This window comes from Bombus fervidus, chromosome 1 (genome assembly GCF_041682495.2).
Source record: "Bombus fervidus isolate BK054 chromosome 1, iyBomFerv1, whole genome shotgun sequence".
NCBI classification, from domain to species: domain Eukaryota; kingdom Metazoa; phylum Arthropoda; class Insecta; order Hymenoptera; family Apidae; genus Bombus; species Bombus fervidus.
Window position 1 is genome coordinate 14,121,594 of NC_091517.1, and position 27,957 is coordinate 14,149,550.

At 38.1% G+C, this 27,957-nt stretch overlaps 1 protein-coding gene across 3 annotated transcripts in view; it reads right to left on the reverse strand.

Annotated features, from left to right (window-relative positions):
* Window positions 1-27,957, reverse strand: part of Sema2a (Semaphorin 2a) — a 559,198-nt gene that overhangs the window by 217,729 nt on the left and 313,512 nt on the right. The gene's annotated exons all lie outside the window — the stretch shown is intronic.

The following is a 27,957-nucleotide window of genomic DNA, read 5'->3' on the forward strand; positions in this document are numbered from 1 at the left end:
TTCGCATTTAAATCTAGCAATGAGAAGCAACGAATCGATTTTTTCACGAAGATAATTCCGATGGAGTCGCGTTCGACTTTCGTTGAATGAAAGGGCTGCCAATAAATAAACGGCACCACCGATAAATTAACCAGCATTGGCGAATTGGCTTTCCCCGGACGAAGTAAAAGCCAGAGAGCTTCGACGAGGACGAGAGAATTCTGCCTCGTAACACACGCCCTTCTCACTTTCGCGCCCTACGGCCCGATTGCACGCAATATTTATAGCGCGCGCGTAATCGAGCGTTCTCGCACTAAACCGCCGCCCCGTAGCCTTATATTGCCATTCGCTGATTTGTGACAACCACGATTCTTCCGGGCAATCCGCTCGAACCGCGCCGCAATATTGCACCGACGACTCTTAAATCACAGAAACTTCCTGGATATTTCAAGCGCTTTTGCTAATCATCTTGAACCCTCCCGCAAACATTCCTAAACATGGGGATGCTTTTTGATTGGTTCCTATGCTCAGCGACAGCTTTACCGTGTTTTATGAATTGGAATGTTTACGACAATATTGCTATTGTAAATGTTAAGTATTATAATCACTTTCTACATTTTATTGAAAGGAAGGAAAAGATTGGAGTATAAATTTTAAGACTGAGTTTCTTTTTGAAATTGTGATCATTCATAGCAGAAAGTGAAACAAATAGATTAAAAGCTTTTTGTTCTTTAGTCTCTACACTTTACTTTCACTTTTTCCTCCCTCTTTCACTCTGTATATCCTCTTCTGTATCTTTTATATTTCTCTTCTCTTTTCCATTCGTTGGTTCATCCACCTCTCTGCAGCCCAAAGCAATGAACACATGAAAACGTAGTGTATCATACAACAACTACCCTCCATTGTGTATTTAAGCTATATGTAGCTTTAAATATGAACTTCAAAATACATATAAAAATATTTCAAATGTATTTCTATCGGATTAAATCACTGTCTGCGCATAAGCAAGTTATCAAGTTGTAATTAGATAGTTCTTTTTAAATAGAAAGTTTATCAATTATTACTGTCGATATTATACCGAAATACTTTCAGTTGTAATTCTCTCCGTTTCTAAATTACTTATTTTTCATTTTCTCGCTGGTCGTTTCCACGCCGCAAGAAACGGCGCAGAAGGATCGTTAAAGTTGCATCGTTTGGATTTGGTCGACAAGGTTTTTAGACAACCAAGCTTAACGAGCCTCTAAGACACGATTCTAAATAGAGGAAATCTATTTCCACTGCCTTTATCATGCGATTAATTGAACCGCACAGCCTCCGTCAGCCCAGCGTTCTGTTTGTGGCGTACTTAATGGCAACTCCACACAGTACAGATGACCCGATGTCTTCCCCTCGGGCTGATTCATTTGCAGCTCGAACCATCCCTGTCATCTCTGTTTCTTACACACAGCAATCCCCCATCACAGTCCTTATTGAGTGAGACTCGTTTAGATATGTACCGTTTGAAGTGCAAATTATCAATATCATCGCGACGAAAATACGTTTTACGTTTGAAGTGTAAATTATCTACCGTAGCGAAAAGAAATATTTCCACCTTATGTAATGAGTAGACATTGGATGCTTACGCAAATTTATATTTTTACGAACATGATGAAAGAAAGAGAATTTATCCAAGCAGTATCATAATAGTACACTTTTATTATTTTACGTACTGTGGCCATCTCGTGTTTAAAATTCCCATAAACGTATAGAAATATATAGTTTAGTAAACCAAACTTCCACGTCAAACAGCGAAATTATCTGACAAGTAATTTCAAATTTCGTTTCTCGTAAAAAGAATATCAAATTCGTAGAAATACCAACATTCGATTATGCAGAGTATACTACCAGAACATAACAATAGAAAAAAAATGCAATTTTCCTAAGCACCGCGGGGAAGGAAAAATACAATTTCCAAGGGAAAAGAATTTTCAACTGTAGAGGCCCTAGCTGGTCGGTCGCTTCGAGTGTTAATTGCGAGCGTAAATAAACTATATCAGCTCGAGTCGAGGCGCACCCTCTTGCTAGTTAACAAAAATGCAAGGCCAGCTGGCAGCGGGGTGAGCTAAAAGAACGACGTTAAACGAACCCTGCGTGTACGCGCATGTATACACGAGGCCTCGGTTGCGTGCGAGAGGATCGAGGCGCGGGGATAAAAGGGTATCCTCGTTACAGAAAAACCCTAGCGAGCAACCCTGCCCGTCAGAAAATTCGACGGCCTTCCGGGGGTGTCGGCTACTAATTATGCGTGCGTCGATACGCGCTGTTTACTCACCGAAAATGCGAACGAGCCCCGTTCCCGACCCCGAACGCGTGCACGACTCACTTTGAAACCGTCTGGGGGCTTACCTGAAACAAAAGGAGAAGTTTGTTAGTCAAACAGCATAATTACTAATCGAGTTCGGTACTAAATAAAGCAGCCATGAATCTTTCAGGACACGCAAACGTTCTTTTCGTCCAGCAGCCTCTCGCTGTCCCTTTCACCTGCGTTTTCCTACTCTCCACGACGGAGTTGCCGATTTAATTTGAACTCGAGATCGGTCGTGGTACACTGGCTCGTGGGTACGTTAACAGGTGTATGCGACGCGTGCGTGGCTTTCGAAGGAAACGCGATGTATGTAGTTTTTCATCAACAGGTTTTGTTCAAGCAAAGGGTGGCAACGGTCTCTCTGAGGTAGATTTCTATGTTATGTAGCGATGCTGGACTCTGAGTCATGCAATGAGAATGAAACTGTTACCGTAGGGGAAAGTTTAAGCGAGTTGAGTGCATAGTCAGTTTTGTGGGATCTTGTTGGTTATATGATACCAATTACTAGCTTTCGATTTTATTCCTGCGTGTTATCGAAATTCACGATGAATCTCTGTTTTCTTAAAATCGAATATAGTGGTTGCAGATATACTCCGACCTTTATTTAATCGTTTGGGTTGAGGTCTCATTTGAATATCTAACCACTACGAAACTAGCCTCAATTTCTCTCTGCGTGTATTTTAATAAAATAAATAGAATTTTAGAGAGATCTGCTGGATCAATCGCTGCTCCATTGACTCAGACACAATGAAACATTTGAATTACAAAAGCAACGAGATCCATTTGCTCCGCAAATCAGCGAAAAATCGAAAATATGATTCAAGTTCAACGAGAAAAAAAGGAAATAAAGAATAAAAGAAATTTCATAATGTTCGATAAATCGCATGCCTGAGAACGAAATATATGCATACATAGGCTGAAACTGGAGGGAGTCAATGCGTGGCGATTATACTAGGCGCTTGGTTGAGGGATTACGCGATGTTCAGTTATCCGGAAGCGCTGACAACTGGCTGGATTCGCGTGGTTTCCGTTCTATAGTCCGTGTACGCGCAATTATGTTCATATAAATTTTAAATCAGATGCGTAACGCGTCGGGCAGGCGGCAGTCTCGGCGGTCCGTACTCCGTTATTAGGAGTCAATTTTCATGAACGCGCGCATAAATCCTATAACGAACGAGCATTCGCGATAGGACCAAATGGAACATCGAATCGTTCCCCCTGCTAGTTTGTCTGCAACGATTCCTCGTCCCCTTTCACACCGATTCCTTTTCCGATAAAACGCAAAATGCTCGGATTCAGTTCATCGAGTTTAGGTGACGTTAAATCGCCATGGGTTACGATGCTTGGTATGAAAAAACGAATGTCGGGAATGTGTGTTTGAATTTTTTTTCAAGCAGAGCAGCATTTCGTATTCATTGATACGTCAGAGGATGATTTTTTGAGGAACGAAGAACAAACAAGCTGCGTGTGAATTTTTTTCGTGAATTTATTCTGCTTTTAATAGAACTTGTATGTCAAACAGGGAGATATTAAAATGCCATCGATGCTGGAATACTGGACTTTTGAAGATGAAAATTCCCCATATACGATAAATAGTCTAAATCGAAATTACAATGTTAATCTAGCGAAATGAAAGGAAACATCAGAATTATTTATTTCATTGAATCAAAGATACGTTATATCTTAATTCATATAGATACTAAAATTTATGGTAATTATGATTTTAATTGATACGCTACAGCTGCATCGTAATTACTATTCCAAAACGTCGTCAAATGTCTTACAAAATTCTTGAATATAAAAATGAATCTTGCAAATTGCTAAGTATAAAAAGAATACTCATTTGGAATTGCCAACACTTGTCTGCGGATTTACACGTTTGCTTGACGTTCTTCTTTTTCTCTAGCTCATTTCGATTAGAATAGATTTCGATCAAAGCTCCACTTTAATGCCGTGCAAATCTGCTGAGATAAAATGGAAACGGAGAGTAGGTTGATGAGTTGTCCTATTAGGTCGAACGATAGCGGTTGAATCGAGAGATCTTCGTTCTATTCGCCTCCCCTACTCGTCGAGCATTAACCGCAGCTGCAAAAAGAAACGGGTCCGGTTCTGCCATCGACAGCAGCCATCCGTTTTAATTTTCTTTCTTAAGCAACCCAGGCCAACAAGGACCTCTGTTCGACGATCGTACTATTCGAAGCTCTTATTATCTTATCAATTTATCCTGAAGGTTTTTTCTAATCCGTGTTACACGAAGCTTGTAGACATTTTTTCCGTTCAGACAAGATCAAGCAATTTTCTAAACATTCTTTTATTTTTCAAGAAAAATATGCAATAATTGCCCCTTCCTTGATTGCTTAAAAATTAATAAGTACATAAAAATTAATAGTAATAAGACTAGATTAATACTAATAGCAATATGCAGCAAGTTATTACACAAATTATTTACGTTGGAAGTGATGTAATTATTATTGTAATTTAGCAGATAATATCGTGAACAATATTGCACGAGCAAGAGAATATTATTATATAGAAGAAGGGTGAAAAATCTGCGAAAAATAGAAACGTTGAGATTTGACTCTACAATCTACGAATTCACAAGTATCATCAGTCGTTTCAAACGCATACAGTCAACGTCGCTTTTCCTAATTTCTTCCCTTTCAAATATTCTCTTATTCTTTCCGTTGCTCTTTCTCCGTTATACTTCCTTCAATACACAATAACACGAGGAGCAGCTTAATTCGCTCATAAAGTAAATACAAACATCGATTCAATACTCTTTTCAAAAAAAGAAACAAGGAACGTTTCAAGGGACTGATATTTCACGATGTACTTACTTCGACAACCTACGCACAATGCACAAAAGCAACAAGTATCAACAAACGATGCTCGTACAGTAAATCTCAGGATGTTCATAATGATTGACGTTAATTGGGTTAATACGCGCGAAAGAAAGGAAAAGTATGAAAATAATTCGAAAAAGTTCCAAGCTGGCCTGAGCGCGGAAATTCTACTAAAATCAGTATCCAACTATAGCCTTCTTAACCCATTTGCATCCAAGCGCGAATTAATCCGCGCGCTGTGACTGTCTTCTATCACCACGCGCGGATTATTATGCGCGCTGCGACTACTTTTTTTTTATTTCTATTTTAATCGAAATAATTTTGTTTTAAATAAACAATTTTTACTTTTTTCCTCTGTTGTAAAGAATGTAAGATGCGTTTACCAATCGTTTTGAACAGTAAATTTTCGATAAACTGCATGAAGAATTGGGATGTCGTTTACTGCACCTACGACCGACTGCGCACGGTAATAGGGACCAGTCCTCTTAATTAGAGCCATGATGTAAATGGGTTAAAAATTCGTGTCAAAAACAACGCGGAGTGTTTTGATGAATTTTCGTACTTGGACGCAAATTAAACGGCGTCGAACTTTGATTCTCGAAGTATCCATTAACGCTTCACCAACGCATCTCTTCAGGTTTCCGCTACATCGAATAATTAAACTCGCGTGCACGAAACATTTAAGCGAATTATTCATTCGCGAAACTCCGCTCGGCGCGGCACTCCGTCCAAAAACAACAGCTGGATGCTCGGTCTGTTCCTTTGTTGTGTCTAGAGACAGGAAAGTCCCGTTTAATTAGGTTAACACGCTGAATAATAGAACAGCTTCGTTTGTCTCAAAGGATCATAAACGTTCGACCGTCGGTTGATTTGGCCAATTTATTTTCGACTTCTATCGCCCTAGTTTGCTTCCCTTGCTTTGTTGACTACAGTAATCAACAACGCGCACACGTGACAAATTAATCTCGCGAGATTGAATCTCATGTGCGCTAATCCCTTTAGTTTTATCTCGGTTATGATTTTCTTGACTATGATGAAGATACATATGGTCTTGCGAGAAGATAAATTGTTGCAGTAGAGAAATCCTAACTATAGATACTTACGTAGATGTATATATACTATATATGTAAAGTTACAGCATGATAGCGTGATGAATTACATTTTCTATTTTTATAATGAAGCAGTTTTTAAATCACGCTTGGCAATTTTAAGAATATTATTTTTCAATATCTTGTTAATTACGATTAACATTAAGAATTACTATAAAGCTATACTTTTATATTCTTCTCGTTTATTTGTATTCCAAACTTTTTGAAAATAAAATTTCAAAGCTAACAAAATTAAGAAATAGGATAGAATATCAGTCGATTCTTTACTCTTGAAAGCAATGTTCAAAAGTAATCTTTAAAATTATCACGGATTAGACGATAGGCGTTCGTCTGAAGACTTATCCAAGGATTTCGGAGTTTGCTTTGCTGGAGATCGATGCTCGTGGACCAGAACGCGCGATGTGTGTCACTGTTTCGACAACGGCGAACTAGTTAACAGCTGCACCGCGAGTATAAACATAAACCCTAGTTAACGCTCAAGCATAAGCTCTGGTTAAGCCACGGGCTGATCGTTTGTTTAGCCGTGCGCGGTCTATATTTAACGCTTTGCCCTGGCGTGTCGCTCGTACGAAAACACCTCGACATAATCAAAATGTTGGGTACCTGACCCTTGCCCTATACTCCACTCGATCTCCCACTGAATTGACGGAGATGCCGCACGCCATTCATTACAGATGTATTTGAATCTTGATTCACTAATTTATACAGTTACATATTTACGACGATATATTGCGGTAGTTCGTATTCGTATTGCAATAGATTGTATTCGTTTAGCAATAGAAATTATATACCTTTCGATAAAAAGATAGTATTAGATTATTTAAACAATTCAGAGTGTTTTCATAATGAATTTACCACGCGAACTACCCATATTTTTAAATGCGTTGTTAAAGACGCTAAAAGTTTCAGAACGTTGAAAATGTTTAAATCTTTTAACAGCTAAATATTCTCTATCGAAAGAGCGAAATATTCGAAAAAGTTGGAATTAGTAACATAGTTTATGCCTTAATCCTTGCTTTATAAGCGAGTTCTTCTAGTAAAGCAAAAAAGAAAATATTTTTCTCAGTTTACACAGTACAGTCATAAAACACCCTTGTAACCATAAACTCATAAAACAAGTTTTATAAATATCTGAAAATCAGAGCAAGTTCAAGTCGTTACCATTTCCTCGATCATTATTCATGATAATATAACGGAACTCCCAGCATCGACTTCGAACGGCATGGTTCTCGCTATTTTTATCCGCGGAACAGTTTCGTCTACACACGCGGCCAACCTGCTGTCTTGCGAAGGCACGAACGCACCAGCACTTTGATCGAATACGTCGTTACACGGGGCCGCCGTTAACGAACTCCACCGGACACGAAAGAAACCAGCTAACTAGTCGAAGAACAACGAGCGAAGCAATGGAACAAGGCACAAAACAAACTTCCAGGCATGCTGGACCGACGAACGTTGCATTTCTTCCGCGTCGAAACAATTCCGTTTCTCCGGGATTCAGTCGGCGCGCGATTGAAATCCAACGGACCGAAGATCCTTCTTGGAGGGTGGAAGATTTATAGATTCGACTTCCATCGTGGCGCAGAAACCCGGTGAGGAAAATTGTCGATAAAAATAGGTTGACGCTAGTGGTAATGGGAATACATCGATATACAGAGTGTTTCATACTTGGTGGTTTGATTGGAGTGCGGTCATTTTAGGTGGAAAAAATAAATAAAACATCGTGCAATATGATTTTGATGTTTTCAAGACATTTGTTGGGTACATGTTCGCTATGTACACTGGCTCACAGACATATCTAGGAAATTTCTATGTGTGTGTATTTAAAACGATTTGAGGTAACGTTAGCACTTTAGCGAAAGAGGCCTGTCATGATCATACTGATGAAATTTGAAATCAGTCTGAAAATGTACGTAAGGTATTTATTGCAAATATCGTCTCACGGAATATCGAGGTTTATTAATAACATAATGGATTATCAACTGTTTAAATACTTCTGTGATCTTTGCGAAATAGATACTCGAAATATATTCGGATCTGTTTTAAAGTTTGCCGATATAAATACGACAGTCGAGTCTCATAATACTACTTACGAAATTTCTAAATGGTTTATATAACAGGTATAACGTCTCCATAAGAGATGTCTACACGTGTTCGAATACTTTCGTGAATTTTAATTTGAACGAAGAGCGACAGAGATTATATGAAGAAAATAAGAAAATCATAATCTTCAATTCCGAAGTGATACTTAAGACGCTTTAACTTTTTCATATTTGATAACTGGTATTTGAAGATGTACAATAACATAAACTATCACTGTTTTAAGCAAATTAATCAATTCACACGTGGCATTTTAACAAAGAGAACAAAATAAACAAGAAACTGAAATTCTACATTTCATTCGAAACTTTCTAGTAAATTCATCAGCACTGTAGGCTAAAAACGGTTTATTTGTATAGAGAGGATGACTAAGTAGAACTTCTGAGAAATAATGTTTCGGTGCATATCCTTCTGGTGACGAGTATATTCTTGAAACACATGACAAAATTTCTCAAGTAATCCCACACAAACCTCCAAACACAATTTTCTTCAAAAAAAAAACAAAAAAAAAAAAAAAACATCTAGATACATATTCTATATTTAGGCCATCTTCCTTTCCAAGAATCCTCTTAGAATTCTACATAAAATTCTACATAGAATCCTATTGTATCTTCAGTTACGGAAAACATACATCGTGTCTATGTATAAAAAATTGAAATCTTCGTAAAAATTTGCCCGCGACGCCATAAACGCGACGATGACTCCCCGGGAGAAGAATCACGCGATAAGTAGAGCCGAATATCGACGCGTGAACATTGCTAGATGGTCCGTGAGCCATCATGATACATACGAGTCGGCATACACCTACTATCAGCCCACTCCAGTTCCCTTTGCAAGCGCATGCGAGCTCTCCATAAATATCCTGTTAAACGGACTCGATTTACTGTTCAATAATGGTCGAATACCGATCGGCTGCATCCACGTTGATAGTCGCACCATTATACACGCGGTCCGGTCCGTTTCGCATAAGAAGGTCCTCATTGTTGAGAGCAGATAGGGAACTGCCACTTTACGAGCGACGTTGGAACGCGACCGCAAAGATGCCACCGGAAATTGACCGTATCCCTGATGGAAGACACCACCATAGACCACCTGACGATGGGATAAGAAATATTTAGTAGCTTCTCTCTAGTAATCCGATTTCAAAACCCTCGTTTTTGACTCTCGATTTTCACTTATGTGCTTGTATTTATGATCTTTCGTGTATAGGTTAAAATGGTTTGGTAGATGCGATGCTACTATTTTTCTTGTTTAATAGAAAGTATATATAGGATATCATATGTAGGTGGAAAAAACGTTCGATGATAGAAAAAATAAATTCAGATTATTTCGATGAATTCATAAGATAAATTGTTTTCGCGTAGAATGCACATTGTGCGATGTATGAGATATTTTTTGAATTGGAAATGTTTCAGAGATTTAAATTCGCTTCCTTCCTCGTTTTTTTTCTTTTTTATTTATTTATTTTTTTATTATTTTTTTTTGAGGTAGAAGTATATATGTATTGTTTGTGTAGTAAACTTTTTCATTCTACATAGTTTTTTATTCTATAAAATGTAACTGTAATTTGACTATATTTGAATAACTTTCAACAGTTATCATTTTGCATTTTAGCAATAGTATTTAAAATAATCGTTAACCTATATAATCTTCAGTTATCGGCCTTCAACAAAGATAAATTGAAAGAACAAGTTTTATATATCGTATATCTAAGAGATTTTTACGTAAGGAGAAATGAATTGATTTACTATATCGTTCGACCTAGATGCAAACTAGTAATTGAACCACAGGAATATCGGAGAAGCCTTTCAAGATAGTACAATAACTAACAACTGCAAAGGAAATCCAAGCGCATTCACCATTGATACTACTTTGGAATACACAAACAAACTTCCTCCAACTCTTAGTTTTGATTAACTAGAGAAACAATTATCCGGGGGGAAAACAATACATAATACTACATAATACTATAGGAGTAAATAAATACATTTTATTTTACATTTTTCTAAGGATTAATTCTTAAGTATTAATGAAATAATCTAAAGGAAAATGGGAAGGCTCTTTCTACTTTTCGATAGCAAATCGGCGCAAGGATAACTGGTAATTAACACGTCGGACACATACTGAATTTAAATTTAAGAAAAATGTCAACCTAGCAACCAAGTCATAGTAATAATTCCACAGGTAGAAAAAATAGTATCCTCTCAAAAATAAGGATAAGGATAAGCTAAACCTAAACAACAACATATTCCGTGCTACACGAAATTTTAAGAATAAGAATTCCACACTCTGCTCTCCAAATACGATCCATTCAAATCAAATATAGGTCTCTCAGTGTATATCAAGAAATTCCAACGAACCACCGGAATTATCGTACTCTTACTTATTCGGACTTATTCCAAGCAGGAGGTGTACAGTGACCTTAACGGGCCATTCAACGATAAATTACAGCTTCCCACTTTCTCTCGCGACTGACGACATTCTCTTCGGATCTCTAACGATCGCAAATAAAGCCTGTGACGCATCCTGCACGATTCCAGGAATCAAGTAAATAAGACATCAAACAATTTACAGACCGGCTGAACTGTTCACGGATAGTCGTCGGCAACGAGTTCCACGCTCGACCGCAACGAGGTTGACGAGGCTGACGAGGTTACGGGCGAAGGTGGACGGACCTTGGTCGACCAACGACAACGACAGGCTATGGAAGAGATAGAGACGTGGTGGGCTTGGCAATCCGGGCAAGGTGGGACGAGGTGACGATAGACAGAGACGAAGAGAGGAAGAGAAAGGGCCGCCAACGCTCGGCCCAAAGCCACCGCAGCTCGCCTTGTTTTCCAAGAAGACAACAACTTAATTAGGCCGATCCTCTCCGCCTGTTTCGACTCTATTCTGCCTTCATGAATATGGATGTCGACCGCCGCGTGTCTCGATATATGGGCGCGCCTTTCGTTACTCTGAACGGAACATCTTCGCGCGATCGGCTGATCGTCAAACGCGGGAGTAAAGGAGGACCTTCCTCTATGGCGGTTGGGGAGGCAGAACTAAGGATTGGAGTATTGGTAGGGTTGTCGATATGTTAATGTACTTGGGATAGTGCCATGGTGCGTTTAATTATCGAGTGAAATTTGTATAGGGTGGAAATTTATTTGCATATTTTCTATTTGATATCGTATTTATGAATTTGTTGGTTAGGTCTGAGTGTACTAAAATGTGCTATGGAGACGAGATATTGTCACGATATGTTGTTTAATTAATAAATATGAATATGAACGGTCCTAAATACAAATTCTCGTCAGAAGAAGACACTTTCTGCTGTTATGGTGTACGATGACAATAGATGAATGTAATTTCTTTTGCAGTGATGTTGTGTATACACGAAACAAAGACTTTTGTATAGAAAGAAAATGATTGATTATATCTACATGGCTGAATTGGAATATCCTTAATTATGCTGTTAAATTTGATTTCATAACTCAAGTAAATAAATGACTCTATATATAGAGAATGGAATGAAATAGAAATAACTACATTGTCAGGACTAATACGAATAAACGTCAATCATCATATAGATACATTGTATAGATACGACTAACATCAAAAATTTCACATCGACCCACGCAACTCATTGCCTACGAAGCAGTCATCCGACGTGCGAAAGATCCGGGTTTCAGCTTCGATCTGGCAATTCGATATCTCTATTCACATCCTCTGTACATGGCATTCTCCTCTGCGTCGAAGTACGTTTTAATTAAAGGAAACTTTAAAACACTTTGCAGGTAAAATTATACGTTCGTGGTCCATTCATCGAACGAAAAGAACGAAAACGCAGCAGCGTACACTTAAGAAATCCTCGGAATGAAACGAACAAAAAGTATTACATATATTTACACAGGACGCGTTTTGTTTGTGAAGAGAAACTGCTGTTTGATCGGAACGCAAATGCCTCGATTTCAATGGAGTCCGTTGCTTTTATCCATGTCAGTTTTGTATTTCCACCAGCGAGAAATGTAATCCGTGGGAACGATGTGTTGAACCGGCTGTATGGACGCCATAGCGTTGCTGTACGCTCGGGATTGGACACGGAATTGGATGTTAATCGAGCAACTCGTGCAGCGAAAAATTAAATTGTATATCGCAAGCGATTTTAATATCCGATCTTCCCCGCAAAATTCCATCGATTTAATGGATAAATGCTTTGTATCTCGCGTGTTCCCCCCATTTTTCCGATACTAATTACGGAATACCGATAAACATTCGACCATAGGGATCGGATTCGACCTGTTCGTTCAAAATATTACAACAATTCTCTGCTTCGCGTAAACACAGCATCGAAACTACCATCGCTTACGAAAGTACTCCAACACTTGTAGTGTAAACACCTTTTATAAATGTTTTATGTGCTATATCAAACATTGTGAAATTTCATTAGTATCAGTATCAGATTCAAATGGCGTTATCATATTAACAATGTTTAAAACAAATTTGGAATTCATATATACAAAAATTGCCAGATATTTAATACAAAAGTATTTAAATATTCAAGTATCCATTACATTAACAACCATCAATATTCAATGGGGCCATCATTATTATTTAAATACTCACATATTACATGTTATATTAATTATATGCTCTATATATTTGCGATAAATGTCTTATAACCTCTATAAATGTTTCCAAATGAATTTCAAATTCTAGCAATATAATCATACTAGTGGCGCTTTATTATTACCAACGAAGCTTCAAAATCTTAATAAATATTTTCTATAACAAATAATCAAATATTTTCGTGAACAACTACATAATAAAACGAATATTTCCTCGCACTTTTAGGAGACGAACTTACTTGCCCGTTTTTTCCTTTCTGCATTCTTGGCCATCGAATGCTCTTCCGTTGAAACACGAACGGAACACAAGAGACCCGAAAAGAAACCGAATATTCTTCGTTGAAAACGTGCAACAAGAGAAAAGTCGATAGACGTCTCGATAAACTTCTGCGAGTAATCCGTGTTCCCGTGAAATTCGTGGCCTCCGACGACTTCCAGAAAATTATGTTTCGCAACGGGCCAAACTTTGCACTCAATCGATAAGCTACAATGCCGGCTTTTCTCGAACGAGGAATGCGAAATGTGGTTCCCTCGTCGCCGGAGGAACACCGCGGCACGAACGAGTTTCTCGAATCGTTTCGAGATCTCCCAGGCTAATCGTACGGCGATCCGTTCGCGTCACGGCTGTCTCTTCGATTCGATAAGAAACTCCGATAAAGAACCGAGAGCGAAATCTATCGGGATCGTTGACAGCTCTCGATTGACCCACATTCCGCAAACAGAGAGAAAAAAGCCGGCGTGCAAGCCAGCTGTTGCCGTCGTATCTCTTTAGGATGCGTGCAAATGTTATGGCAACGTCTTGATCCCATTCGAAATACTGACGTGGCTTCGCGTTATTAAATTCCTTTTTTTTTCAATACTTCTCAGATCCAACTTTATGTTTCTTACATGAACGTCAAATCTTTTTAATATGCACATTTACGATCGTCAAGATTCTAAATTGGAGATATCAAGATAAGAAGATCGAAAAATTTGAAATTTATTGCTAATTTTAGTAAGAAAGGAAATCATTGGTAGATCGATTGTCTAAACTAGGATTCTGCCAGCCATTTAAGGATAAGGATTCTTTCTTTAGAGAGCTTCAGAATCGAAAGTTTCCACGATCAGAATATTCAAGGGTTAATTAATACTTCAAAGGTCTGTGCAGGAGCTCAAGGTAACGAAGCAAACTCTAACTCTCGAAATCTTTCGTAGCAATTCGGCAGGAAAACATGACCTTATTATTACTAAAACTGAAACTTGCGAATAACCAAGTTACACGGAACTTGTCGATGTCTATCACATATTAGCTCTTCGTAGAAACTTAGGAATTTCGATAATAGTTCGTTCCAACTTTTATCGTATCGATATTTAACAAGGTATTACTAAAATAAACATCTGTGTGACATCCTCAAAATTAAGAGTGAAAATTTTAGTATACAATCTTACAATTTTGGAATCTTCCACAAATCGAAACGAGAACAACGACCTATAGGAAGCACAAAGCATGGAAAATTTGGTCGTCGTTTCGTAACTGAATGGCGACACGCGTCATAATCAAGTAACCCATATTCTCGTTGAATATCAAATCCTCGTGACTATGTTTAACGGTTGATGCCGCTACGGAGGGCAAAGAGATGATAAATCGTGCAAATGTGAAGTCCATTATTCAAGAATGGAGTTTTCGACGGGGGCATTTTTGTTCCAGCGTGGTGGCTACGAGAGGTCTTATCGAAGGGCTTCGGAGAATTATGATCAGGCTATTATCGAGAAAATTATATGGACCGATTAAAGTCAGAATGATGTAAGTCGTGTTCCCGGAATTTTTCTGCTACGGACTTTCTACACGAGAAAAAAAAAATTCCATGGAACTGAGAACAAATTTCAGGTCAGTCGAGTTATCTCGATTCGAAGTATAAATATTTGAGCTTTTTCATCGCAATGTAGAATTTTATAATTACGATGCTTTATAGATTGTAAGATCGTATAACTAATTCTTTTTTTTTTCTTTTTAATCAAAGACAACGAAATCGAAGGATTACTCGAAGTAAAAAACTCTGTTTTACCGAGTAATAAAGAACAGTTAATTGTAAAGTAGAGGGAAATGAATTGATATACTTTCTAATCTCAATACAAAATCTCTTCGAATTTATGGTTTTAAATACCCTAGCTTCTAATTCAGAATACTTTAGAAGCAAAGAATAACTCTAGAAGTTCCGTGTTTCGTCGTAATAAATGAAATTTTCTTGGAAACCCAGCGGCATCACGCTAAAAAGACGCGCAACACTATGGGACTTCCGGTAACGCTTTCGACATTACCGTGCGAGATTCTGTTTCGTAAAAGGATTGTTTGTAGTCGGTGGAAGCCTTTGCATTATTATGTGAGCAAACTTAGTCGAGAGCAAGAACGTGTTTCGTTTCGAAGTTCGAGTCGCGCAAATGAGACTTTGTGCTGTGACCACGAAAGGAAGATTGGCTCTCTCGCTTCCGCTCGACTTCAGAAAATCGCGTTGGGAGGAGGCTGGTGCGTGTATACGTGGCCTACGAGCAGATTGGAAATCTGTTAAGTGACGAGTTTGCTTTAGAAATTAGTGGCAATTCGTCGAGTAGGGATTTAACGGGATTCTGTAAATTCTTGAAAGCGAACTCTATGTTACAGGGACCAGAATATCATTGTCGATACTTGTAAATAAACGCGGTTTGTGCTACTTGTAATGTGTTAGTCATCCGTAATTTTACAAAGATATAATAAAAGTTATTTACTTTTTAGTGCTATATCAAATCTTTTAATAATATTTTTATGGAAATAGAATCGTGTTTCGTAAAAGCATACTAAACATTCTGTCTTCGTTCACCACCGATACTACTGTTCACTCTCGAGAGCTCTTACTTTGGTGCACAGTACTTCTGACCAGGCACTCATGCTGCGTCGTGCACGCATTCCTAGAATCCTTTCTTCCAAACAAGGCAATCGCACTGTAATCGAAAGACTACTCCATTGCTTATACGCTAATCTCAAGAGCAACGAGTGTTCCCGAATGTAAACCGTATAACTGATACCACTGCTGACGCTGGTTCTGCATTTACAATTTTATGCATCGAAGACATTAACAAGAAACGAAAAGGACGATTGCATCAACGTGTACAATACTAAAAATAAACCAACTATAGTCGTGATTCAACGATCGCCTCCGTAACTCTTCAAATGAATAAACATATGCAACGACAACAGCATGTATTACAACAGCATAGCTTTCATTTCATTCATTTTCACGTCTACGAAAAACACTTTTATCGTTTATCATACGAGAAACAATGCAAGTATATAATTTTATTTTCACAATTATTCGCGGCTCTCGTATAACACCTTCAAGATGGTTCAATAAACAATTTTCTCCGAGTTTCTTGTTCACGGAAGCGAACCACAAAACATCCTGGCGTTTCGAGCACGGATACGAGACAAGTTAGCATCTATCTAACGTGTGCAAGGCTATTTCTAGAGAAGAAGGGAACCTGCTCCTCCCCAAGAGCGAACGTCTCGGTACGATGGTGCGCAAACGGAAATGCCATCGGCACATGGCACATGGTATCGTTTTAAAACCACAGCCTCGACTCACGCGCTGCGTTTAGAAGCTCGTTCGAAAAACAGAGTACCAAAGAGACAGAGCAATGTACGAAAAGAAAGCGTCGACGTGCTACGCGCCGCCATATCGTTCTTCGTTGGACCTTATATTCGTTTTCTACTCGCCGCGCAGCATTACACTCCGTAAATTATCGCGCCACGGGACGCCGTCCCGTAACGTAGATCTCGAAATCTACGCTAATCTCTGTCAGTATGCCCCCGTTTTCACGCTGTTAAAACGATAGAAACGCGAGAGCGATTAACTGTCCGTGATCCGTTTCTTGTTGAACGCTCTTATAAATATTTCGGGTTTATTTCCTTTGACGATGCACGCGAATATTTCCTGTGATCCTAAAAGATCGAACATGGAGGTTGACTAAAGAGGTATAGTGAAAAGGTGGATTTGGGAAATGATGGGTGGATCTTGTTTATTGCCGAGGTGGTTGGTAAAAAGTTAGTTGATCAAATTTGTTATTGGTACTTACTGAATCGAAATTGATAGAAAATTTAAGACGATGTTGAGTAACGTGACTCGTAATTTATATTGTACAAAACGTGAGACGAATGTGTGTTTATCTATTCATGTTGCGAAAAGCATTATACCACGGTTCTTATTAAAATTTCTTTAACGACTAGCTCGAAAAATATGCCGAGCAACTGGACTTTGTTTCCAAATATAACCCAATTGGTAAAATACTTTTAAGACCGTCATTAAAAATTGTTCCAGTTTCGAGCACCTAAAGCACCGTAAGAAACTTAATCGTTAAACAAATGTTCAGGTGAATTTTCACTAAAGTCCCGACGTGGTCTCATTACATTCAGTCTGAGTAACAAGCCATGCACAAAAAACGCGAATTTCTTCCAAAGTGACTACCTACGTAGTAGAATTCGTCCCAGTTTCTGAAAAGGGCAGCTACGCTATCTCGCAACAAGAACGAGGAGAGGACGCTTTTACTGAATTTCCAGAGACGCGGTATTCATCGCGGCTAAATGCACGCAGCGTCGTGTAATTCAACGACTGAACGGATTACTTTGGGATTAGCGAATCGAACGATGATTTCAAAGTGAACAGTTCACAATGCAGGTTACCATTGCTCACGTGAAATATACGGGTTAAATAATAAAAGAAGATAGAGAAGAAAGGGAAAAAATAGAAAAATGGGTCGCTTTGTAGTGGGTACTCCATATACAAGACCAGCCATTTCAAGTGCTCGAAACGCATTTAACACTTTTTACCGCGTTGTTACATGATCCCCTCTCCAGCTGTTTTTCCATAGGCCGCGCGCGTAGCAACGCGAACAAGAGAAATGATTCCGCGGCATTGAAGCGCTCCCCGAAAAAGGACGAGAGCTACCGCTTCGACGAAAGCTCGTATCCCACGAACCTAGCTGCTTCAAATGATGAGCCAGAATTTTGTTCGTTTTTGTTAAACGTACGACAGTGAACAGTAGAGAACGACAAGAAAAGAGAAAAAGAGAAAGAAGATAGAGGATAGAAGATAGAAAAGGTAGAGAAGATGTGGTTCACTGGCTCAGAGGCGCATCGCAGTAACTACGCCTATATACCGATCCCTATGTTCGTGTGTTCTCCTTATATCCGGCGGTACAACGTTAAATACGTCTATTTAATGGAATTTTAATGTCGCTTTGAAAGATTCAGCGCGCACACTAGTCTATGCAGATCCTGCCCACGTTCGTACGAATTGCAATTTCCTGAATTCCTTTTGCGTATCTTATCATCGAGGTTTTATTAATTTCGAGAGGAAGTTTATTTGCTAATTTCCACAGAGCGCTTGGCGTACTCGTTACCGACAATTCCTTCCTTTTTCTCGCCTCTATTTCTCGTTCTCTGTGTTTTATGTTTTATTCGTGCGCCAATCCACGGATATAACCAAGCCATGGTGTGCTGTAACTTCTTTGGATCTCCTTGCCTTTTTTTTTTGCAGCTTCCGCGTATTTGATTTTTTACAAGGGGCGCATAAGGACCTTCGCAAATATCGTTATTTATATGCGTACCATTTCATTGTTTTTGAACGTCCACCCGCCGCCCGATTTCATTTAAGGCCTGCGTTATTCGAATCCCGTTGGATTTCTGTTTTCGATTTTAAGCTTAAGTGCTAAGAATCTCTTCGATCTTAATACGAAAATCCGAATTAATTTTGAATACTGAAATCCTAATACTGGAGATTAATATCATCGTGCATCGTATTCGGTGTAGGAAATCCTTTTTTACTGTGGAAAACTGAAATTAAACGCTCTTCTACTTTCATGTCGAAACATTGACGTAAACGATTCCACAGGACACTATTTCCGGAAAAATATATAATATAATCGTATTGTACGTTCCTATGTTGCTTTTGTTTGTTAAAAAATTCAAATTGATGAAAAATGTAGCAGAATTGAACTAAATGTCTTAAAAAGTAGAACTGAATAGAATATGTTTTTTATTTTAAACGATGACATGGAATTCATAAAACTAATATTTTATTAGTTCGTGACATACGTAAAAACTTTTATTTTGATGCTGAAATCCCGCGTCATATATTTTAAATTTTAATTACTTTATCGTTTTTACCTGACCCATTCTGTTGCCACTGTGACGAATATTTTAAAAAGCGACATGATATATTAGAGTTCAAAGTTCAATTCCATGAAAAAAACCACCTTCTATTTTAGAATAAAATAAAACTATAAAACAGACTATGTAACAATATGATTACATCGTTCCAATCTTAACAGCCATTACCAACACCTCTATATTCATTAGCAACGTCTAATTTAACTAGATACATTTCTGCTCTTCTAAATATCTATCAATATAATTTATCAATATTTATCAATGTCTAACCGCATCCATTCGAGACCAACTTGACGCGAAACGTCTCAATTCCCGAATATGCGCATCACTAAATTACCAGGTCTGAGTTTCTTGCGGACGTTCTTGGTGCTCGACGCTCGTAAATCCGAGGCCGTCGACGATTTCGCGCTTTGCCGCAGAACGGAGGATAAAACGTTTGTAACGGTGTCTCTGCAAGGCTGACACACGGCTGCCAGCATTTTCAACCCAGCTAACACGTACTTTAGAAAACGTTACGGCTATCGCGTGTAACTCGTAGCCATGTTATACGATTCATACATTAAATACGCCACTGCGTCGAGTTGCCAATTTCGTGACCCAACGATAAAAGAGAAATAATTGATCTTATATCATTTACATATTGGATGTTGCAAAACTACCATAGTAGTTATTTATAGATATTTGGTAGATTCATAAAATTGGTTCAGTTTCAAAAAGTATAGTGCAATTTTAATCTCCACGTTTATTTAAAAAACATAATTACTACACTTTCTTTCGAATTTTTGGCACCGATCACTTAAATTTTAAATCATCTTTTGATTTAAAAAGGTGAATATTCTACTCCGATCCTACATGTTGAATTATAAAAGAAATCAGCTGGTGTTTAAATCTATTGTTAAATCTCATATCTCGAACATCTATAACAAGCATTCCTATTCCAAGGTATCTTACCGATATACTTTACTTAACGAGATGCTAATTGTTCCACTTACATTTCCAAGTAATTACATAAAAATATTTATCACATCATCCATTTAGTATAAATCCAAGAGAAAATGGAAATGATAGAAGTTTGACACGAATACTGTCTTTGCTTAATTAAAATGTTAATAATTCGTTCCAATAAAATATTTTGTCTCGGACCTAAAATACTGCTAAAACTTTTACTATGCTCGTGTTAGAAAATATATTAACCTACAAATTAATTTATACCTAATCACTTAGATCCCGTCTGAAACGAATTTAAATTTAAAAACTATATCGATTAATACTCTTTTCACCTAGTTTCACCCACAAAATTATTTCTCTTCGGCAAATTCACTGGACTCATAAATATAGAGCTAGGGAAATTATCGGAAAAATGCGTATTTCACATTGTACAGACTTCCAACGTCTCGTCTGAATATGATCGCATTCGTTGAATTCGAACGCTTCGACAATGCATATACATACTCATACGTGTACATACACATACATACACGTGTACATACCTATACGTATTCGATGTATCGTACGTGCGTGCAACGGCTGTGAACTACACAACCAGGAATATTGAGAGCGACGCACGCCTCGAAACGGAAGCAGCCTCGGCGTTGATCGTTGGAGCGCCATGGCACACGCCGTTCGTCGTCATTCAACGCGGCATCACGATGCCAATTCGTTTTCGAAGGTAATTTAATCCCTCGTCAATTAACTAGATATTACTCGCAAGCGTTGATTTTCACGCTACCACTTCCCACTTGACGTTAATGTTGCCTGCCTTCTATCGTCCAATGATGTTATGGTATACAGAGCCTAATCCGTGCAACTTTATAGCGTTCGTTACTTTCAGAAATTTCGGATTTAGAAACGACATATAGCTTGAAAGAGAACATTGTAATCAAGTACTCAAATTTATCAGAATGACGTTTTCGAAAAGAATTTCTGTGAGTGGAGATAAAAGAAAAATAAATTTAATTCCTATCGTAAAAAGTTGCAATAACGTTACAAGTGTATCGATCATATATTATAAACATTGATAGTATTGCTATAACATTTCCAGTTACTTTATATGTTACATGTCGCAATGGAAATATTCTTTGAATTAATCATACGAACATAAAAATCGAGCAAGGTACAGAAAGATGATTCACAAATTATAAACGCGTCATAGTTATCTCAACTTTGTATTGCGTACGAAATTCAACTCGATATGTGTGTTTCTTTTAACGGAGTAAGCTTAATATCCACTTGAAAAACAATGAATAATGCAGACATCCTTGAGCCGAAGGGAAGTATAGGACACTCGAACGGATTAACGAGCTCTGATAAAATTAACATACACGATGCGTCCAACACAAGTGATCTTGTTAAAAGAACCGATCGGCACGTTTAATTAAATTTTAATCAATCAATGAATGCGGATAAAATTGCAATAATATTTGAAACAGTAATTTCTTGATGTAATTGACTCGATGAGAAATATTTCCTTTATTTTAAGACAATCTTTGTAAATCCTACATAATGATTCAACTCGAATACATCGTTTTTCATTCTACTCAGGCGCGATTGTTTGAAAAGCTACGGAACAAACTGTCGAACCATGATTTCTCGCAGAAAACAACGGAGTCGTCGTTGAAACGGTGCGAAGGTACGATCGGGTAGAAGTTTGTCGAAGCGAAACGAAATTACACCGCAGGGAAATCGATTGGAACGATCGACAGAAGGCCAGGAGCATCTTAGGAGAATCGCAGCAGGTCGTTAAAATAATCGAACCGGTCGAATTTTCTCTCTCTCTCTCCTTTGACCAGCTTCGATAATCACCGACGTTGAAAGGAAGTTATTCCTCGATGAGAGCAAGACGAAAGTTTAACGAGTAATTGCTTCCTTCGTTTTCGCGCCTGCGAACTGCATCGGAATTTCACTTTTTACCAGACTCTACACCGTTTTACGATTGTACCTAACGCTGTTTACCACCGTTCGCGAGAGCCACGTAAGAAAAGCTCTCTCGTTTCCCTGTGTTCCTAGTAGACGCTACGTTTCAACATCGACTCTTGCGACAAAAGAGAAAGACTGAACGATATTAATCGTTCGAAGAATACCAAGTTTTATTGGAGAATAAAACTTTCGATTAACGCGTTAAGAGATTAAGATACGATTTGGGAACGAACAATTTTTCATTGTCGAGATGTGTAAAACGGTAGTCGCGTTTGATCTTAACGCGAGTGAAAGTAGCAAATGACACGGTTACAAGCAATCGTACGCGCATTTTGCACGATTTCTTGTGGAATCTGATGCACAGCTTGGAAAGTGATTCGACATTTAATTAAAACCGCAATTTACTCGTTAGATCAAGCAGAAAGAAGCGCGAACTGGAAGCAATGAATATTCCGATAGAATTTTATCGTCTTAACGTAGTGACTTTCTATTATTAACTATTATCTATATTTGTAATAGTTGATTTGAAAATTTTAATAACCGATTGCAAAAAAAAGCAAATATCGTAGTCTATGTTTTATTTTTTTAAACAAAAAGGTTAAAAACTTTTAGGAACATTCATAAACGATAAGTAATATAGCGTGTAACGTGTACAAATTTTATCTCCACAACGAGATCCAAAATTACTAATCCTCTATAGTATTGCCGTTTCTATAATACTCGACTAGAGTTAACAACAGAAAATACGTGATTAACGCAACATACTCTACGTTTATTCACGATGATAATCAATCTGATTGCATTAATCTATTAACCCTTTCGATGTGTGCAAATTACATGCAAATGCGTAACGATCGCGCGAATAATGCGTTAAATTATCATAAATAAACGACCGCATTTTAACGCCAGACTGCTAGCAATTTGTATCCCTCGGACAGAATTACATATACAAATGTTTCGCTTATTTCTCACACAAGCTGTTTTACAACTTACACGTTTCGATTTTATGGTATTTTCGATTAATTCTCTGAAACGTAAATTTTGTCCAATATATTTTTTCAATTGAGAAAAGATAATATATAACGTAAAAATTATATCATAATCCAAGTTTGCCGATAAAATTCTCGATATTTTTATCTTTTGATAAAAGTTATAAGATTTGTTTCTTTATTACAACTTTTAATACATTATATAATATTGATTACAATTTAAAATGAATGAAAATAGTGCGAGACAAAATGCCAACGCCAGTATTCCAAACAATTCGACGTCATACAAATTTTTGGTTTCTATTTTTCATTTCAGTTGACATATTAAAAATATCATCCACCGTGGTGAATAAATCGTTGAATTCCTGTTTAAACGGTTTAAAACGCCACCCGTCGCGTAAAATGGCAATACTGTTTGTTCATCGTGCGCATGGCACCAGTAAACACAAACATCTAAAAAATGTTACAATTTTTCTCGGTAAAGAATGCCAGTACACAGACATCGTTTTCATTTATTTTTCGCTTACGTTTGTCCAAAAACTGGAATTGCTGTTGCGGTTTCGCCTGTCACGGCTCGCTTGTCAGTTTCATTTGGAATTTTAATGAAGTTTATTATTTTTCAAAAACAAAGAATTATTTCGCTGTTACTTTTTTCCAGCAACTACGTAATACTTACGTACATAAAATTAGCAATCACGTCGTTTTAATCCAAAGTTTATATCCGTAAGATTAAAATTCGCTATAAAATTCGAGGCAGGAATATTAGACTGTATCGCGAAGTAAGTGATACAATCTGCTACTTATTCATTAAAAAAGAAGAACTCGGTGAAACAAGTCGGTTATTTTCTCAAGAGCAGTTAAACCACTCAAATGAGCCTGGAACCGACTCCACGGGGTCGTAATAACGAAACAGTTTTCATTCCACGGATATCGTTTCCAGTGCATTTCCAGCAATTTTATACCGAAACAGAACAAAAGAAGAATCGCACGAATCGCACCGATTAACACATCCAACGATACAGTCAGCCAGGAGGCAACCCCTGTTGCTAGTTGAGCTCCAGCTTCGCCACGAAAAGGCAGAAATAGATGCGACCATTAAGGCATTTTGCTCGTATTCTCCTTTCGCTGCAGGTGGTACGTGCCTTTTCCAAAGAAGTGGCGTCGCTTGCAACGGACGATAAAGGCGGATTCGTAGACACGTCGGGAGTTTCGCTGCCGTTTTCGGTATTGTGTTCCGCCGAAGTTAACCGTGGCAAAGGCAATCGCCTCCACGCTTGGCAAAGGAACGGAAAGAGAAAACAACCGCTGAAAGAGCAACGGCGCAACAGAGAAATGTTAAAACAAAAACGAAAGAGGAAGAGAGAGAGAGAGAGAGAGATACGATCAGCAGCGTGTAGAAATACAGAGTAGCACAAATGCGACGTACAGTTAAATACCAACTTCATGGCTGTTTACGGCCGAAATTTATTTCCATCGCGGTACCAACACACTGCCAGGCTGCTAATTATTCGCTCGCCATTTCGCCGCAGCGAGACGAAACGAGACATCTGCGAAACTCGATGCGGCGCGGAACGATTGCTTCGGGAAAACTTAAAATCGCTGCGTTCACGGTTTCCCTTCCTTCTACCTTGTCGCACCCTGCTTTTCCTCCAATCATTCTAAACCTCGCCCTTCGCGGTTGCTCTCATTCTTTATCGCCTCCCCGCGGCGATTCCTTCGTCGACAAAAATTAATATCGACTCTCCGGGGGGATCGAACGTTCTCTCGCACAAAGTCCTTTCGATCTTCCTCTTCTCCATCTTAGACCGTGTTTCGAATGCTCCCCAATAACGATTTTCTTATTTTTGATGATAACGAGAATCACCTCTGGGGAGCGCGGTATTTAAAAGAGCCGAGAAAAAGGGTCACTTCTTCTCAAGTAAGCCGATGAAACTTTACTCATTGTTTGAACCAGTCCAAATAATGAACAACCTCGGAATAGAAAGAAAAAGAGGGCATCATCTTTTCAGCGGTTAACGACACCGTCGACCTTCCAATCCGGCGAGTTCTAAGAATAATTATTCATTATCTGAAAATCAATTATCGAATCGCTTCTATCATACTACCGAGTATCGGCTTATTCGCTCCACGTTCTTTCGTTCGAACTATAATGTTATAATAGCATAGCATTTCTTTTAAATAGCGAGATAATCGACAGGCATTAAAACGTAACGACTCTTCAAATGTTCAGCAGGATTGCATTCTGGTCTAATTCCTATGATATCACCCCGTCCATTATATAATTTCGTTCTTTACATCCCATCCAGAGGTAATATAATCTATACGCGGCTTCGAGTCGTGGTTCCGGCAACCGGCGAATATCATCGTCTTAATACGCGAGAGCTCGTTTCACGGTTGCGGAAGCAGCGGCGACGGCTTATAATGTCGGTCGATCAAAATAACCGCCCCGTCTCCCCCAAGAATGCCAGCTGCGCGGGGGTGGAATTATTCCCACGAATGTGCCCAGTCCGGAGGATAATCGGACGCCTAGCAGGAACGCTAGTTGCGGATCCGATAAAACGCGATCCGTGTTAACCTATCCCGCTTGCTACTGTCGCAACGACGCGACATTCGTTCCTTTCGAGAGAATGTACGCATGCATAATTTCGAGTGACGCGAGTTAATTTTCGCAAATGTGTTTTTGCAAGTGCATGTTGAGGGAAGAAGCAGTATCGGCTAAAAGCTTGAATTTGGTGGTGAGTTTTTATGTAGCGAAGGAAAAGGAAATGGGTTTTGTAGAAAAGTATGGAAATATTTGAGAATCATGAGCGAGATTACGTGCGTTGAATAGCAGATGTGCATGTTACGGAGGGTAATAAATATTGTACAAATTACATGGTTTGGAGAGTTTAATGTGTTATGGCAAGGAAAGTTGATGGTCGAGGATATAATGCTTAATAAGAATGATTAGAACTCTAATGTTGTTAATGCTTTGAAATATTATGATATACGAAATTGGACTTAAGAATGTGTCAGTAGTCAATATATTATGTGTGTTACGCAAATATTGAGTATTTCTTTTGAAAAGAGGAATTTAAAGTTACGAGAGCAATTTTTATGTGAATCGTATCGATCAATTCAGTAAATCGGATTGCATTATTTACTGATTTAATTGATTTATTTCAAATATATTGAATTTCAACATACAACAACATGCCAACGCAAATAGAGGAATTTCTAACAGAAAGAAAAAAATGCAACATTCGTATCCAGTCAGGCAGACTGCAACATTCGTCAGATATGCACATGTGTTACGTGGCTCGGTATCGTTAAAAAGTTAATTTTTACTGAACCGAACTAGCAGAGCGAGTAGTATGCCAAGCACGCGGTATCTGACTATACAGAGGCCGAATCTCCCAGCCACTGACAGCTGCGTTCGCAGGAAGAACGGTGTGCACATCCGGTGACGCTTGTATTAAGACCTCGACAACTTTTTCTTTCGAAAATGAACAATTCGCGTGCACGTTTCTTCGCTTTACTTTTAAGAGTTAGACATTGCAAGAAAGTATTAAAGGAAGAACTGTATATATATATATATAGATGTACCATTTTAGTATAATATAAGCAAGAAAATATACGTGGAACGCCGAGGTACGCCGTTACGTAATTATAAGTTTGGTTTGAATTGAAACGAGTTCGTAAAAAAGGAAAAAGTATTTTCCACACAGGTGTGGAAAATTTGCAATTTCATCGCTAAATTGTGGACGTGTACATATATGTAGATATATCGAACAAGAAAACGTGCACTTGTTGAAATTTCTTGTAAAAATATGACCACGCGGTCTCCGTTCTTATTGAACGACACTGCGAGATCGTGGTAATTATGATGATTAAATCTAGAATCTACTTCAAATTGAAATGACTTCATTTCAATAAAACGAATTTAAAATGGTCAACAGCTATGAAAATGATGAATAATATCGTATATTGTATAATATTGTACTAAAGTATAAAATGATGTATTTTAAACTGTATTATATATGTATATATCTAACTTTCCTTTCCCTCCATTCGAATTTTATTTAATATATGAATCTGTTAATTGGATATAAAAATTAATAAACTATAATATTAAAAGGTCTACTCAAATGAGGTTAACTAAAAGCAGAATACGTTAATTCCACATGAAACAGAACTTCATATATACGAAATCATTCGAAAAATGAATGAAACTGTGTTTTATTGCAAGCAGGTCGCAAACGAATACAGATCTAAAATATAAAATTGAAATAACCGATCGGTTTTAATATCTATCTTTTCCACGCGAACGTTACAAAATTAATGAAATTATCGTTGCTCGGAACAATGGAATGACCGAATTAATTAATCAAATTGAATCGCTGACGCAAACAATTAATAAATTTATCGATCGTTCAAGCCATTTACATTCGGCCGCCTACGCTTTGAATCATTCATACGGAACCGTGTGTTCGCCGCAACCTATCACACCACGTGCGCGCGATACGCTTGTATAAATAACATCGCGAACGTAGAAATAATTTAGCCTAAACTGCATCGACTACATAGGTGCGTGTGAACGGAGAATCGTGCACGAGGAACTTTTACACGCATCGTTAATTCTAATGAAATAGCAGCAGCTGCGCGTCTCGAAGAACGTTTGTCAAACATGACACTATAATGCGGGATCTTAACAGATTGCAATTAAATGACCCAATTAAGTCAAAGATGTGACGTCATACTGTGTTAATATTTATTCATATTTTTCATGCAAGAAATTAAACTGCTTATTCTGAATTAAAGTTCGATTTTGCATCTGCTAAGCCTAAACGATTAATAAAAGATCTCTCTTGAAAGAAGGATAAAAATCCTTATTTCTAAATATAATAATA